Consider the following 16,094-nt stretch of genomic DNA (forward strand, 5'->3'; position numbering starts at 1 on the left):
GTAATCAAGTACTGATAGACTTGGGAGATACGTGGGTATATGGTCGCATGACTGGTAATCATTACATTTAGTGGCAAGAAACATAACCTAGAAAACTTTGCATAATGAAATAACTGTAAGTTTAGGATTTAAACCATACCTCAGATTCCCGCTTAGATTTGCCTTTGATGACTTTCCACTAACCCTTCACTGATTTATGGCTGTTGCATGACTATTTTCCATTTATTTTTGATGACTACTGAGCTGTAAAGAAATTTCAAACAGACTGTGTTTTTTATGCAGGTGCAGAGGGCTGCGGAATGGCTGAATGGCTGCAGAATCGTCAAACAGCTGCGGAATCTGCAGTAGTAACCTCCGACTGCACAAAAACAACTTTAACTATCTAAAAATGACTTTATTGATGGAATGGAATGTAGTGAGTGGATGGATGAATGAAAAAATGAGGTGGAGTGAAAATGAATGAAATGGTGGTGATGATGAAATGAGATGAAATAAGGAGAGAAAGAGATTTTTTATTTTTTTTGGAAAACATGAGGTGTCAGGTGACCCTGATTTTCACCTCAGGTTTTCTGTATGAGACTGCCAATCAGAGATTGGTTTTCAGGCTCATACATTTATTCTTTTTTTTTTCTTTTCATTTTTTTTTTTTCCTTTTTTTTTTTTTTTTTTTTTTTTTTCAAAAGCCAAAGATTAGGCTGATGGAGGGGAAGAATCCTTCTCCACCAACCTGATTGCAGAATCTTCTTTGAACAATTTGACAAACTCTTCTTTTGAGAATGGCTTCTGGTAGATTTTCAAGCAGTGGCCATTCACAATAAGAAGAGTATGAAATTCATCAATAGTTTTTACTCGAACTACTCCATTGCTAAAGACTTCATCAATCTCATATGACCCAAGCCAATGAGTTTGAAACTTTCCTTTGAAGTCTTTGAACTTTGAATCAAACAATAGAGCCCAATCTCCTTTCTGAAACTTTCTTTCCTTGATATGACGATCATGCCACTTAGATCTTTGGTGCTGAACTAGATCGGTCCTTAAAATTGCATCTTGTCTCATTTCATCTAGCTCATTCAGTTGGTCCATTCTGTGCTTTTGGGCTTCTGAGAGGCTCATTCCCAATTGGACTGCCATCTTGAAGGTCTTGATTTGGAACTCAATAGGAAGCAGGACTTCCTTCCCATAAACAAGTTCATAGGGAGAATGTCCTGTTGTGTTCTTCCATGTGGTTCTATAGGCCCATAAGGCTTCAGGGAGCCTTTCCGCCCAATCTCTTCTATGAAGATGAACAGTCTTGCTGATAATGCCTTCAAGAACTTTATTGGTAGATTCCACTTGACCATTGGATTGCGGATGGTAGGGAGTAGATGTTCTGTGCTTGATCTTATATTCCTCCATCAGCTTCTCCATCAATTTAGATGTAAACTGGCTGCCTTGATCTGTCACAATTTCCCTTGGGACACCAAAACGAGTGAAAATATCCTCAAAAAGAAATTGAACAACCGAATTTTTAGTGGCAGAAGGTAATGCTTTTGCTTCTACCCACTTAGTAACATAATCAGTACAAACCAGTATATACTTCTTTTGCTTTGATAGTGGATTAATTGGTCCAACAAAATCTAGAGCCCATTTATCAAAGGGTTCGATGCATACCTGAGGCTGTAGAGGCATTTCATTTGAAGGAGTTGGTTTCCCAACTCTTTGGCAGCTGTCACACCTTTTAACATACTGCTTTGCATCTTTAAAGAGAGAAGGCCAATAATATCCCAGAGAAAGGATTTTATAGGCTGTCCTCTTGTCCGCAAAGTGCCTGCCGCATGGTTCATCATGACATGCCTTAAGGATGTCAGGCATTTCATCTTCCCGAACACACCTTCTGATTATACAATCTGGCCCTGTTTTGAACAATTCATTAGAAATCCAAGAATAATGTGAACTCTCCCGAATGATTTTCCTTTTCTCATTAGGAAATAAGTGTAGAGGTAGCTTCCCTGTAACTAGATAATTAGCCATATATGCATACCAAGGAGTCTTGGTAGTCACTGCAAACAGGTATTCATCTGGAAACTTATCTTCTACTGGAGAATCCTCATTATTGTTTTGGATTCTAGACAAGAAATCAGCTACTGTGTTTGCTTTCCAGGTCTATCTAACACAGTAATGTTAAATTCTTGCAAAAGTAAAAGCCATCTTGTAACTCTACCATTAGTGACAGGTTTGTTCATTAAATATCTTATGGCAGAGTGATCAGTATGGACAAAGGTTTCATAGCCGGTTATGTAATGTCTAAACTTGTTGATCGCATGTACCACAGCTAAGAACTCTTTTTCTGTAACAGTATAATTTAACTCAGTAGGAGTCAAATTCTTACTTGTGTAATAAATGGCATAAGGGATCAAATCCTTTTGTCCCAAAACAGCTCATAGAGCTGTATCTGAAGCATCAGTAGAGATGTGGAAAGGGAGTTTCCAATTTGGTCCCCTTAAGATGGGTGCTTCAGATATTCTAGACTTTAAAGCTTCAAAGGCAGATTGACACTCAGGATCCCATTTAAACTCACAGTCTTTGGTAAGTAATTTGAAAAGAGGAGATGCTATCCTAGTGAAGTTTTCAATAAATCTTCTGTAATGCCCAGTAAACCCAAGAAAACTTCTAACATCCTTCTGGCAATTTGGAACAGGTAACTTAGAGATGACTTCAACTTTGGATTTATCAACCTTAATTCCATCTCCTGAAATATGATGTCCTAAAACAATCCCTTCAGTAAACATCATAAAACACTTTTCATGACTTAAAGAAAGATTTGTTTCCTTACATCTTACCAGTACTTTTTCCAAATTTTCCAAAGCTTCTTCAAATGTATTACCATAAACTGTGAAATCGTCCATGTATACCTCTACACAATCATGAATTAGATCTGAAAAGATTCCTAATACATCCCTTTGAAATGTAGCAGGTGCATTGCACAATCCAAAAGGGAGTACTCGGTAGGCAAAAGTTCCCCAAGGACAAGTAAATGTGGTTTTGTCTTGATCTTCAGGTGCTACCTGAATTTGATTATACCCACTAAAACCATCCAAGAATGAGAAATACTTTTTACCTGCTAAAGTGTCTAGTACCTGATCAATAAAAGGTAAAGGAAAATGATCCTTTAAGGTTGCCTTGTTCAATTCTCGATAATCAATGCAAACTCTCCATTTACCATTCTTTTTGGGCACTATAACCAAGGGAGAAACCCATTGGCTATCTGAAATGGGGTAAATGAAGTTTACCTTGAGCAATTTCTGGAGTTCTTCTTTCACGATTTCCCTAAGGTTTGGATTCATCCTTCTTTGTGGTTGCCTAATAGGTCTGCTATTCTCTTCAATGTAGATGTGATGAATACAAGTCTTAGGATCGATTCCTTTCATGTCAGTGTATTCCCATGCAAAGGCAGTGGAATGTTTTTGCAACAGTTTAGTTAATTCTTCTTGTTGTGGTCTTCCCAAGTTTTTGTTAATGTTTAATGTTTTTCCTGGAAGGATTTCAACTGTAGAACTACCAAACTCTTCCATTGAGAAGAGAGACATTTGTCTAGAGGAGAGATATTCAATGTCTGCATCTATCTGAAAATGTTCAGAGTCATATTCTAAAGATACTTCAAAATTTTCTAATGTATTTAGAATCTGACTATCCTCACTGATCTCAGAGATGGTTAGAACTGGTTGTATAGTATCTTCATCGTCTACCCATTCATCTTCTCCTATTTCTGTTATAGCCTTTGCTGGAGGATACAAGTTGAATTTCTTGGTGGAATTACCATCTGATATATACATGTCTCCAGACCTAGAACTGATGAAAGCATCAGCTGTTGCTAGCCAAGGTCTTCCTAAGATAAGAGGATGTCCTCCTAGATTGTTCTTGGGAGTTAAAATCATAAAATCAATGGGATATTCCAAAGAATCTAGAGAGACTGGAATATCTTCCAATACACCATCAGGTTTAATGATTGATCTATCTGCAAGCTGCAGCAAAGTAGGTGTAAAGAGAAGGTTAGGAAGCTTTAACTGATCCATGGTCTGTCTACTCATGATGTTGATAGCGGCTCCTAAGTCAATTAAAGTATTTGGGATTTCAACCCCATTAATATGAGTTTTGACAATAGGACTACCGAGATCCACATACTTTTGCATGGTAATTTTTCCCATCATAATGTCTGCAATTTTTCCAACTACGTGTATCCTTTTGGTATCTCTGGTTTTTTTTACTGTTTTCTTCAAACTCAACTCCTTTATTGTCTTTGCTAGAATGGGAATTTCCTTAATGGCTTGTAACAAGGGAATCTTGATACAGACATTCTTCAATTCATCTAGAAAACTATAGTGAGGCAACCAAATTTGCTTTTCCACTCCTTTGTCAATTTGTAGTCTTTCAGGAAAATGAGGAGTAGCTAAAGATGTAGGTTGCTCAACTATGGGAGTTGTAGAGGTTGACTCTTTTTCTTTTTGGATATTTTGGGTTTGAAGTGATACTTCAGAACCTTTATTGACTTTGAGAGATTCTTCCTCAGAAATGCTTGGTTGTTGAACACTTGTGGAAGGTTGATCTAGGATTCTACCTGATCTGAGTTGTACTTCATTGAGAGGAACAACCATATAGGTAGGGAATGGTTGACCTTCCATCATGTAAGCATTTTGAGGGTTCCTATTATTTGGACTTGGTAATGGCTGAGAGGAAAGTTGATTTGACTTCTGCTGGGATTGAAGCGAGAGTTGAGAATTTTGATTTTGTGGAGGAGGTTGTTGTTGTTGAGGGTATGGCAATGATAATTGTTGACCTTGATTTGGAAGTTGTGGGGCTTGCTGATTCTGAAATGATGGAGGATATTGATAGAATTGAGCAAATCTCCCATAAGGATTCTGCATGCTTTGCATCCATGCTTGGAAAGCATTTTGAGGTTGAGGCCAAGGTTGTTGCCAAGGATTCCAATTTGGTTGGGATTGAGAATTCATAGAGTTGTTAAACCCTTGATTCTGTTGTCCTTGCCAAGGTCTCCTTGCAATAAAACAGAGAGATTCAAGTGTATCTGGATCCTCTTGAAAGACTGCTTTGAGGCCAGGAATTGAGGGACAATCCTTGGTCTCATGAGTTTCTGAGCAAATTACACATGTTTCTACAACGTGTGCATCTAAGGGACATTCCTTAAAGCATGTTTCTTTCTACATTTCGGGCAAAAGATAGCCAAAGCCTCAGCTTCTGCTTTTTGTTTATTGTGAATCTTAAGGGTATCAAGTTGTTCACTAAGACTCCCTAAGATGTCAGTTTTAAATTCATCAAGCATACTGCTGATTTCAGCCCTACTCACTGATCATGTTGCAGATTTATTTGCCCTAAGGAGAGAAGGATCTCTAGGCCCTTTTTGAGTTTTTGATTTGCCCCTTGAGAGATGGATACAAAGTTCTTCTATGTCATTGAGAGAAAGTTGAGAAATATCCCCTTTTCCCATCATGTTTAAGATGTCTATCCATTCATCCCTAATGGCTTTTAATAAGAGGGCTTTTAAGGTCTCTTCGTCCAAGGTATTCATTTTTGGTCTTTTCAAGTTATATTGAAATCTTTCAAGTAAATCTTCTAGACTCTCATTTTCTTTTTGTATCATTTTAAAAACCTTGTCCTTGTGATTAGTAGGCATGCAATAGTGTAAATACCTATCCAAAAATGTCTGTTTCATCTCATCCCAAGTCCTAATGGATTGAGTGAGTAACCCCATGAACCATTTGAAGGCTTGATCCTTCAGTGTTGAAGGGAACAACTTGAGTTTCTGAGAGTCATCCAGGTAGTCATAAGTTCGACACACCACTTCAAACTCAAATAAGAATGTTTCAGGGTCCTCAGTCCTTAACCCATGGAAGTTAGGGAGGACAGATGGTGATATGTTTTTCATAGTGGCTCGGGAATCCTCATTAACAATGGGAAACCCAAATAAATTATCCCCATTCCTATTTCCACCTCCAATGGGACCTCTACCTCCATTATTGTTATTGCTATTTCCTCCTCCTCCTCTACCTCTACCTCTACCTCCTCCTTCTTCCTCTGCCATGATGATTCTCCTAGGGATTTCAAAATCTTCTGGTTCCTCTACAAAAGGTGAATGAGAAGAGATTTCTCCTTCTTCTTCAGATGATTCCAATTCCTCAATTACAATTGGTCTTCCTGTAGGAGAAAGAGAAGAGTCTCTTCCTGGTTCAAACTCAATAGAAGGTGTAGGAGAGTCAACTCTTGGCTCTTGAATTCCAGGAATTCTAGGACTAGGAGTTTCGGTTGGAGATAAGGGTGGTGTCTCTTGTCTATCCCTTGAAGCAGATGGACTTGTAAAAATTGAACTTCGAGCTCTAGCTAAAAACCGTCCTCTAGAATCTCTAGCTCTATGCATGTCATTTTTTATTATTTTTCTTCAAGTCAAGTTAATAGTTCTTTTTCTGATCTTCCAGTTCACTCTAGGTGCAAGAAGAGAGCATACTCAAGAAACTACCAAATCAATAACTTTCTATTTTCTGATCCTCCAGATCACCTTGAAGTGCAAGAGGAGAGCATACTTGGATAGGTTATTAACCTCTTTCCTTGAAATTTTTATGTTTTTTTTTTTCTAAGTATGGCTACTTAATTTCACTTCCCCGGCAACGGCGCCAAAATGTTTAGTCAATTTAGTGTTCCTAAATTGATGTCATTAATTGTCAACCCGGGGCTCGTAAGCTGATGAAGTGAAGGTGTACTATATCTACTTAAGCAACCTCTTAGAGCTTTTGTCATTTGGGGTGTTGTTTATGGTTAACTTATCTTCCTAAGATGGAGTGATGATTATAGATAGATGAGTGCAAGTGTGTGAAAAGTGAGTTCTAGATGAGTGAAAGTGTGTGATTGGTGATTTCTAATTACTTGCTGAATTTGTAAAGGAAAAGAACTTGAAAGAAATGAATAACTTGAAATGACTTGAAAGCAAATGACCACGTTCTAATGGCATTAGTCTCTACTCATATTGCTGCAAATAAAAGAAACAAGAAAATCACTTCAAGGACTGATGATAATGGTTATCTCTTCCTAACTCCCTACTTCTGCCACATAGTACTGTGTAAAACACGATTAGGAAGTAGCTGAAGACAAATCCAAGAATTGACAAAAACTCTAAATGACAAATTATAACACTACTAAGCCTTTTCCATCATATTGCTTCCTACATATGTGATTATGTGTAACAAGTGGAAAAAGTATTAGTGCCACAAGCCAAGACTACTTAAAAACAAGCTGCAATTAATTAGTGTTCTGTTCTCTGAAAGATAAACCATTCATGATAAAGAGAGCATAAATTAGTTAGCATCCAACTTGTAAAACTAAGCTAAAAACTAATCTAGAAAACAGAGTAAAAAGGGCAGCATTACGAATAAGACAACTGCAACTACCATTAGATATTAAAGCAAATACAACACACTCAATCCTGGGTTAAAACCTGCAAAGAAGCAAATCTGATCAGTGAAAATAAAGGCTGCAGCAATGAAAAGAAATCAAGCTGTACGTAACTCAAGAAAAGGAAATGTTGTATGTGAAATAAAGAAATTGCATAAGTATAAACATGAAATACTTATACAAGGGCAGTCATGAACGGGGGCCCTCCATCCATACAACCCACAAAAAACTCAGATGCTTTAAAACTTCAAAACAACACTGTTTCCATTACTTCATATGCAGAAATACATAGTCAAAAGTGCTGGAACAGCTCTATAAAAACAGAGTTCAGAAAGGTGCTAAAATTCTCACAAGTTCATAAACTACAGCAGCTAAAAAGTTAACATAAGCGTACGCAGACGCAAGTATTTATAGGCATCTGCAAGATGGCCTAATGCGTAAAGCATAAAACAGAAAATAAACTGAATATCATGCGTATTAAAGGTGCAGTGAACACGTCATATGCTTCATGGTCGAGCTGGAGGTCCTGGTCGTTATGGGCAATGAATCCAGCATTGTATCATGTTCCCCACGGCTTACAAAACACGGACAAGTCATCTTTTCCACCGACGTGACCAAACAGCTTACGCATCAACGTTAAGCCGCCTTTATTTGACCGTAACTTCACCCCCTTTGACCGGAGGTACAGATGACGTGGCTGGCTGAACTGATGGCACAGGAACCTCGAGCACATATATTCCAACATGCCCATGTGGCTCGTTCTGCAAAATAGCACGTGGAACCTTGAGATCAAGAAAATGGCTGCGGAATCATCAGATGGCTGCGGAATCGCTGAATGGCTGCGGAATTGCCAGACAGCTGCGGAATCTCTGCAAATATGTCAAAAACTAAACAAAACAGTCACCCATTAGCAAAGCTCACTTGATCATGTTTAATGACAACTAATGTAATGATCTGGGTGGAAAATGAGGCAAAAGAGAGAGGAAAGTGATGAAAACAGTAGGTAATGATGGATGATAAGGTGTAAAGTAGAGGCTCTACAAGTCCTCAGCTAAATCCATAGACCCCTGTAGCTGAGTGTGCATGGCAAGTAGTGTTTGTAATCATCTAGAATTATCAATAAAAAGAAGTATTCCATAATTTATGTGTCTTTATTTCCTGTTTATGCATTTGTTATCTTGGGTATGAATTTCGCTTCTAATTTTTATATGATGTGTGAATGTGTATAACTATATTGGTTAAGTGAATGCAAGAAAGAACATCTATTTATTAAAATCTAACTAAGGTCTATTAATAAGATAACTAATATACTTAGATTAGTTTGGGAGATATCGCAGTTCGCTGCCCTAGCAGTGTAAAAGGATATCAGCCCATGGTTAGGGCTGTGCACAAGCCGATTGTAACATTTCGTGAAGGTAGAGTAGAGGGATAGCAACATGTGAAAAGGCAGGTAGAGTTGGAATAAACAGACATCACATCTATCTCAAGGGTGCAGAAACTTGGTTCCAACATCCCCCCATACTTCTTCGAGTGAGACTTTAGTTCACGCTCTGCGGGCTGAAGCTAAACGGGCCAGTAGTGTAGGGATTTGTTTGGCTAACTAATGCTAAATTTGGATGAGGCCTCCTCAAGCCAACAAAAACTCAATATAAAAAAACAAGAATGTAAATTTTCCACATTATAGTTGTTTCAAGACATACAAAGATTGACAAATTATTTCATAGTGGTTCACAAGCAAATCTTATCTAAGAAGACATTTTCAAGAAGCTGAATTTTGAAACCATTCCTCATCCTAAACCATATGCTTTAAGTTGGGTATGTGAAAATGAAAAATTGCATGTGACAGGAAGACATAAATTGAAATTTGCAATCACTACAAACATTTTAGATGAGGTAGAGCTCCATGTATTTCCAATTGATATATGTGGTATTGTTTTGGGAATCCCATATATATATGATAGGAGAGATATTTTTCATTGCCATGAGAAAACATATCATTTGTTCAAGAATGGGATTGAGTATATTGTTACAGTACACAACAAGAATATGAATGCTTCTCTTGCAAATGTTGGACAAATGAAGAGAATTTTTAATGCTAGTAAGAATTTTGCATTATTAATTCTTAAACATGAATATTTTGATGGATGTAAATCCTTTCAAGGATATGATTAAATTTTGAAATTTTATTCCATAAATGTTTCTAATATAAGTGATAATTGTTGAAATATGGCAACAAGAATATTCCAATTTAACTTATCCTTGAATTAAAATCAAATTTAGTCTTAATAGCTACTTGGAAATAATTAATTAATTAATTTTAAATTAACTAGTTGGATAAATTCAAGTTAGAAGCCTTTCTGAAGTCATGCAAGATTTATCCCTTAAATTAGGGAGATAAGATTGAGTTATATTTGAGTTGTAATTAGTTAACTCAGTTTACTAAGTTAAGTCCAGTTAAGTTAGTTCCAAATGATTTGAGTAACTAATAACGAGTTAACAGTTAATTGATGCATGCATGCACTCAACTAGTGCTACTCTAGATAACTGAAGATTCCCTCATCGGAAACTCATGCATTTATATTTTGAGAAAGACCAAGTTGATACTAAAGTTAAGGGAAATGTACTATCATTTTCATGTTTTTTCTCAAAGAGGAAACTCATGCATGTAGTCAAGGATTTAATCCTTGAGGATTGCATAGTTTTGGAAAAGGAGTTTTTCCACTTGGTAACAGGAGAATCCTCCACAAGGAACAACGCAAGGAAATAGGAGCTTGAAGGGTAGAGAGGAATGCTGGAGAGAATCCAAGATTTCCTATGAGCATATGGAAGAATTGTACTGAGAGCTAGCTAGTTGTGAGAGCTATGGCTTTGTATAATTCGTATGTATTTCCACTGTTTATGATAATACAATAGTGCGGGATTTTTAGTTGTGGCTTTTCCCAAAGTATTTTCATGTGTATTGTGTGATTGATTCTTCTTCTTTGGTTATATTATTCAACTCGATCTTTAAGATTCTGCAAATTCATACTAGAAGTAGGTTATAGTTAATAGAGTTAAGGCTTCTATGATCCATATCAAGTTAAGAAAGATCCTTCGGCGAAAGTCACATGGAATATTATAGTTGTTGAAAATGGCAAGAAGAAATGCTAAAAATAGAACTGTTATAAATAGAATTACTATAAATAGAATCTCAGATACCAGTGTTCGACATAGCAACAAGGAATGAAAAGTGGATGTGCTAAAAATATCTTTACTATAAACAACATTTCGGGATAGATTCCAATTTTAGTTAGTCCTTGAACTAAAATTGACAAGTAAAATTCGAATTTGATCTTAGCAGCTATTTGTAAAATATTTAATTAATTCCTCTTGAGTTAATTAGTTGTAGGAAATCAAATATGAAGTCTATGTGAAGACATGCAATAGTTTCTCCATTGATTAAGGAAGTTATCCCTTGATTAGAGGGGATTAGGATGAGTTGTACTTTGAGTTGTAATTAGTTAACTCAGTTAACTGAGTTAAGTCCAGTTAGATTAGTTCAAATAGTTTGTTGAACTAATTGTGAGTTTAGTTAGCTAATGCATGCATGCATGTAATTTCTGCACTTCAGATAATTGAATATTCTCTCATAAATAACTCATGCATGTCATTTTAGTTAGAGACCTAGTTGAGATCAGAGGAAGGGACAATGTACTATTAGTTGGAGGATTTTTCCTATATTGGAAACTCATCCATGCATAAGGAATTATCTCCTTTAGGACTACACAATTACTTTTGAGTTTGATGTGTTGTGTGAGAGGCCAATTCACACAGGTGGTAGCATTGGACCCAGGAGAATCTACGAAAGGAAATAGGAGGCTTAGAGGGCTAAGGGAAGGCATATGTTGTCTCTATTCATTCTATGAGAAGCATTGTTCAATTGTACTGAGAGTTGGATGGCTTGTGAGTTGAAGCTTTGTGTAATCTGAACATATTTCCACTTGTATGATAATACAGAGATCAAGGTTTTTAGCTGAGGCTTTCCCTAGAGTATTCTTATGTGTTCATGTGTTATTGATTTCTCTTTCTCAATTATATGTGTTCTACTTTATCTTTCTCATATTCGATTAAGCTTCCGAAAAGTTTGATGTAGAAGTAGATCTTGTATTTTTCTTTAGTATATTGCATAATATGTCGATCTACAATGAGAATTTCTACAATAGTATTCTTCTTTGATTTATATTGCATTATTGGGTTAACCTACACATATTTTCTACATGGTATAATAGTTGTGAATAGTATATTGAGAAGAGAATTTGAAGTTTGAATTTCAGGGTTGCAGGAGAAAATCTAATTCATATCATACTTCAAGGTTGGCCAATGGCGTTTTATGGCTTGAGACGAGTATGCCTTGGAAGGTAGCTGGAATTACATAACATGGAAAGATAGAATGGAGTTTGTATTAGAAGACAATGGCCTGAAGGAATTCATTAATAAAGAAATCCCAAAGCTAGCTTCAACGAATCCACAAGAGTTGGATGAGTGGAAGAAGTGTGTGGTGAAGGCGAGATGGATCATCCTTGAGGGAGTTCGAGACCATATTGTCTTGAGTCTCCATGGGAAGGATGCTCCATTTCAAATGCATAAGACATTGAAGGACCTATACTAAAACAATAGCAACCAGAGGAAATTGGCACTCAAGGGTAAGCTTCAATGAATCAAGATGGAGAAGGGTGATACTATTTCCACATATCTGAACGAGCTCACCACTTGTATAGATGATCTTGGCAGTGTGGGAATAATTACTGTTGATGATAGTATGGTGAGCGTCACTCTCCTTGGCCTTCCAAAGATTTGGAATAGCTACCATGACTCTGTGAATGGAAATGAGAAACTTCGAGATTGAGAAAGACTGTGGTCGGATCTTATGCAGGAGGAGATCAAGAGGAGCACATGAGATGGTTCTTCATCCAGAAATGATGATGAAGAAAATCTAGCCTTAGCAAGTAAGGCAAGGAAAGGGAAGGGGAAGGCTTCCCATTTCAAATTGAATTCTTCTCATGGATAGAAGAAGGGTGAAATGTCTAAAGTAAGATGCTTTAATTTTCACAAGATGGGACATTGTATGACTAATTTCCCATCGAAGAAGTCCAAGAAGGGATTCTCAGAAGGATCAGAAGGTGAGGCACTAGCCTCTCAGTTTGAAATGGACTTTACCCTCATCGTATGCATGGTGTCACTGATAATGGGTTGTGTTTGGTATCTTAACAGTGGAGCTTCATTCCATATGACCAGTGATAAAAAATTATTTTATACCTTGGAGGAGAAAGACCTGAAGATGCACATAGAGATGGGTGACGATGGAAGTTATAGTGTTTGAGGAGTGGGCACGATTTCTTTTCAGAGGGAGCATGGATCTCCTCTCATCTTGATAGATGTGATGTATGCTCCTGGATTGAAGAAGAACTTGGTATTGGTCATGATGTTGGAGGAGAAAGGCTACAATGTTGTCTTCAGTAAAGGAAAGGGATTCCTAAGACACATAGCCATGGGGCAGACCAAGAGGATAGGAATTCGGGTGGAGAATAACTATAAAGTAGAGGTATATTATTGTGCAACATTGTTTACGAAAGCACAATTGGTGCAAAGCCAAGATATTGGTGAGTTGTGGCACAGGTGGTTGGGCCATTTTCATCATGGGGCTTTGAATATAATGTAGCAGATATCTACAAGACTTCCCAAAGGTAAACATGAGCAAGTTGACACATGCAAACGTTGTACCTTGTGAAAGTACACCAAGTCTTCCTTTCATGATCGAGACAGTCATGTAGAAGATATCTTAGAGCGAGTTCATACTGATGTGTGTGGACCATTCTTGATGGCATCCATAGTGAAGCAAAGATATTATGTGTTTTTCATTGATGACTATTCTCATAAATGTTGGATTTATTTCATGCAGAAGAAGGACCAAACTTTCACAAAGTTTTGTGAGTTTAAATATTGGTTGAGAAAGGGTCAGGAAAGAAGATGAAGGCCTTGAGAAGTGAAAATGGTGGAGAATATGTCTCTCAAGAGTTTAAGGACTTTTGTGTAGCGAAAGAAATTAGACGAGAGTTGACGACATCTCATAACCCACAGCAGAATGGGGTGGCCGAGAGGAAGAAAAAAACTATTGTAGGGGTAGCACGGGAAATGCTACATGACCAAGGCCTACCACTTTGCTTGTGGGATGAGCCATGCAACACAACGGTCTATTTGCAAAATAGAAGCCGACATCACATACTTGGGATGAAGATACTAGAGGAAGCTTTCTCCGGTAAGAGACCAAATGTGGGTCACTTCAGGATCTTTGGCCCATCAATATATTACCATGTGACAAAGGATGAACAAAAGAATCTTGAGATGACAGTAGAGTTGGTTATATTTGTGGGGTACACTGATACACCTCACAACTATCGGGTGTACTTGCCTACCAGTCGAAGGAAATTGGTTTTCATATATCTCAAGTTTGATGAGCAGAAAGCCATGCGAGCTTCCCTTGAGAGGAAGGTCCAACTATAGGCTATGGAGGAACTGTTGGTTCCTAAGGGGGAGGAGCCTCAAACTGATGTAGAGCAACCACATGCAGAGGTTGCAGGAGTGGAGACATCCACTCAAGTAGAGTCTTCCAGAGATAGATGGAAGTGCACAAGAGAAGGTGACAGATTGTTGGAGGATGTGAGAGAGAATGTGGGAGCACCATCTTCTCAGTGCAGACAGAGGAGGTCACCTAAGGGGTACACTGGATACATGGCCCTTATTGGGGAATAGGTTGAGGCTGAGCCATCTTCCTTTGAGGAAGCACTGCAGCTGCCAATTTGGTTTGATGCTATGGTGGAGGAGTACGACTCTATAGTTTGTAACAATGTTTTGGATGTGGTTCTGATAATGGAGAACAAGTCAGTTGTGATTTCTCGTTGGCTTATAAGGTAAATCAAGCTATTGATGGTAGTGTGGAGAAGCATAAGGCATGATTTGTTTCCTGTGGCTTTTCACAGATCTATAGGATCTTGTTGCTACAATATATTTCATCAGAGGAGCAAGATGCTGACATTTTAACAAATGCATTGTCAAAGTGTAAATTCGAGTTACATAGAGATAGGATCGGGTGGCAGATAATCCCTTTCTTCTTGAGAGTCAGTGTTGAAATATGGCAACAAGAACATTCCAATTTAATTTGTCCTTGAATTAAATTGTGAAATAAAGGAATTTAGTTGGAGAAATTCAATTTAGAAGTCTTTCTGAAGTCATGCAAGAGATATCCCTTAAATTAAGGAGATAAGATTGAGTTATTTATGAGTTGTAATTAGTTAACTCAATTTACTGAGTTAAGTCCAATTAAATTAGTTCCAAATTGTTTGCAGAACTAATAGTGAGTTAACAGTCAGTGGATGCATGCATGCACTCAACTAGTGCTACTCCAGTTAACTGAAAATTCCCTCATCAAAAACTCATAAATGTCGATTGTAAGAAAGACACAATTGAGATTATAGATCAGGATAGTGTATTATCAGTTGCATGTGTTTTCTCAAAGAGGAAACTCATGCATGTAGTCAAGGATTTAATCCTTAATGATTGTGCAATTTTGGAAAAAGATTTTTTCCACTTGGTAACAGCAGAATCCTCCACAAGGAACAGTGCAAGGAAATAGGAGCTTGGAGGGCAGAGAGGGAGGCTGGAGAGAAGCCAAGATTTCCTGTGAGCATCTGTGAGAATTGTACTGAGAGCTGGCTAGCTATGAGAGCTAAGTCTTTATATAATTCCTATGTATTTCCAGCGTGTATGAGAATACAATATTGTGGGGTTTTTAGAGGTGGCTTCTGCCAAAGTATTTTCATGTGTATTGTGTAATTGATTCTTCTTCTTTTGGTTATATTGTTCAGCTTGATCTTTAAGATTCTGAAAATTAATAGTAGAAGTAGGTTATAGTATTCTACTTTGATTTACATTGCATTATTGAGTTAACCTGAACAAAATTTCTACAATAATATGTTTCAGGAGTCTAACATGTTGCCTTCTCAAATAGGTCAACAACATCAAGTAAATTTGCAACAACACGCCTCATTGATGAAAATTGGTTTGAGAAAGATACCAATGTTAGAGGGTGCAAGAAAAAAGAGAAAGAGAAAAGGAAAAATGAAAAAGAGGACATTGGTTCCAAAATTTCTTCTTGTGGGTTTCAAAATGTGTAGATGGTGCATGGTGATGGTAGTCACATTTGTTCAAGAGTCGAGGCAAGTACAAGACTAGACATGGTAAACATGATCATGACAATAGTGTTCAAGGTGAGAAGAATTTGGGATTCTTTAAGTTTCCTTTGATTAGGGATGAAAGAGGTAATGCGTTTATTCCTTCCAATTCAGTTTGTTGTTCTTCATATGACAGCAAGACAAGGACTCTGAAATCAAGGAAAATGATGTATTCTCATGAAATTCTCAAAATTTTAAATTCACGAAATTTTAACGGATTGAGGCTCAAAGGGTGAGGGAATTTTACACTCATATATTTGGTCATTGATAAAGAGATTTTGGAGGTTCAAAAGATTCCAATGGGAATGAGTGATCTGGTTAATCCAGGTGGATATTGGTGGCCACCCACTAATTCCACTTGGACCCCAACCATTACTTCTTTCAGTTTTT

Source organism: Pinus tabuliformis, chromosome 8 (assembly GCF_031772625.1).
Source record: "Pinus tabuliformis cultivar Carrire ecotype Pingquan chromosome 8, CPIR1, whole genome shotgun sequence".
Lineage (NCBI taxonomy): Eukaryota > Viridiplantae > Streptophyta > Pinopsida > Pinales > Pinaceae > Pinus > Pinus tabuliformis.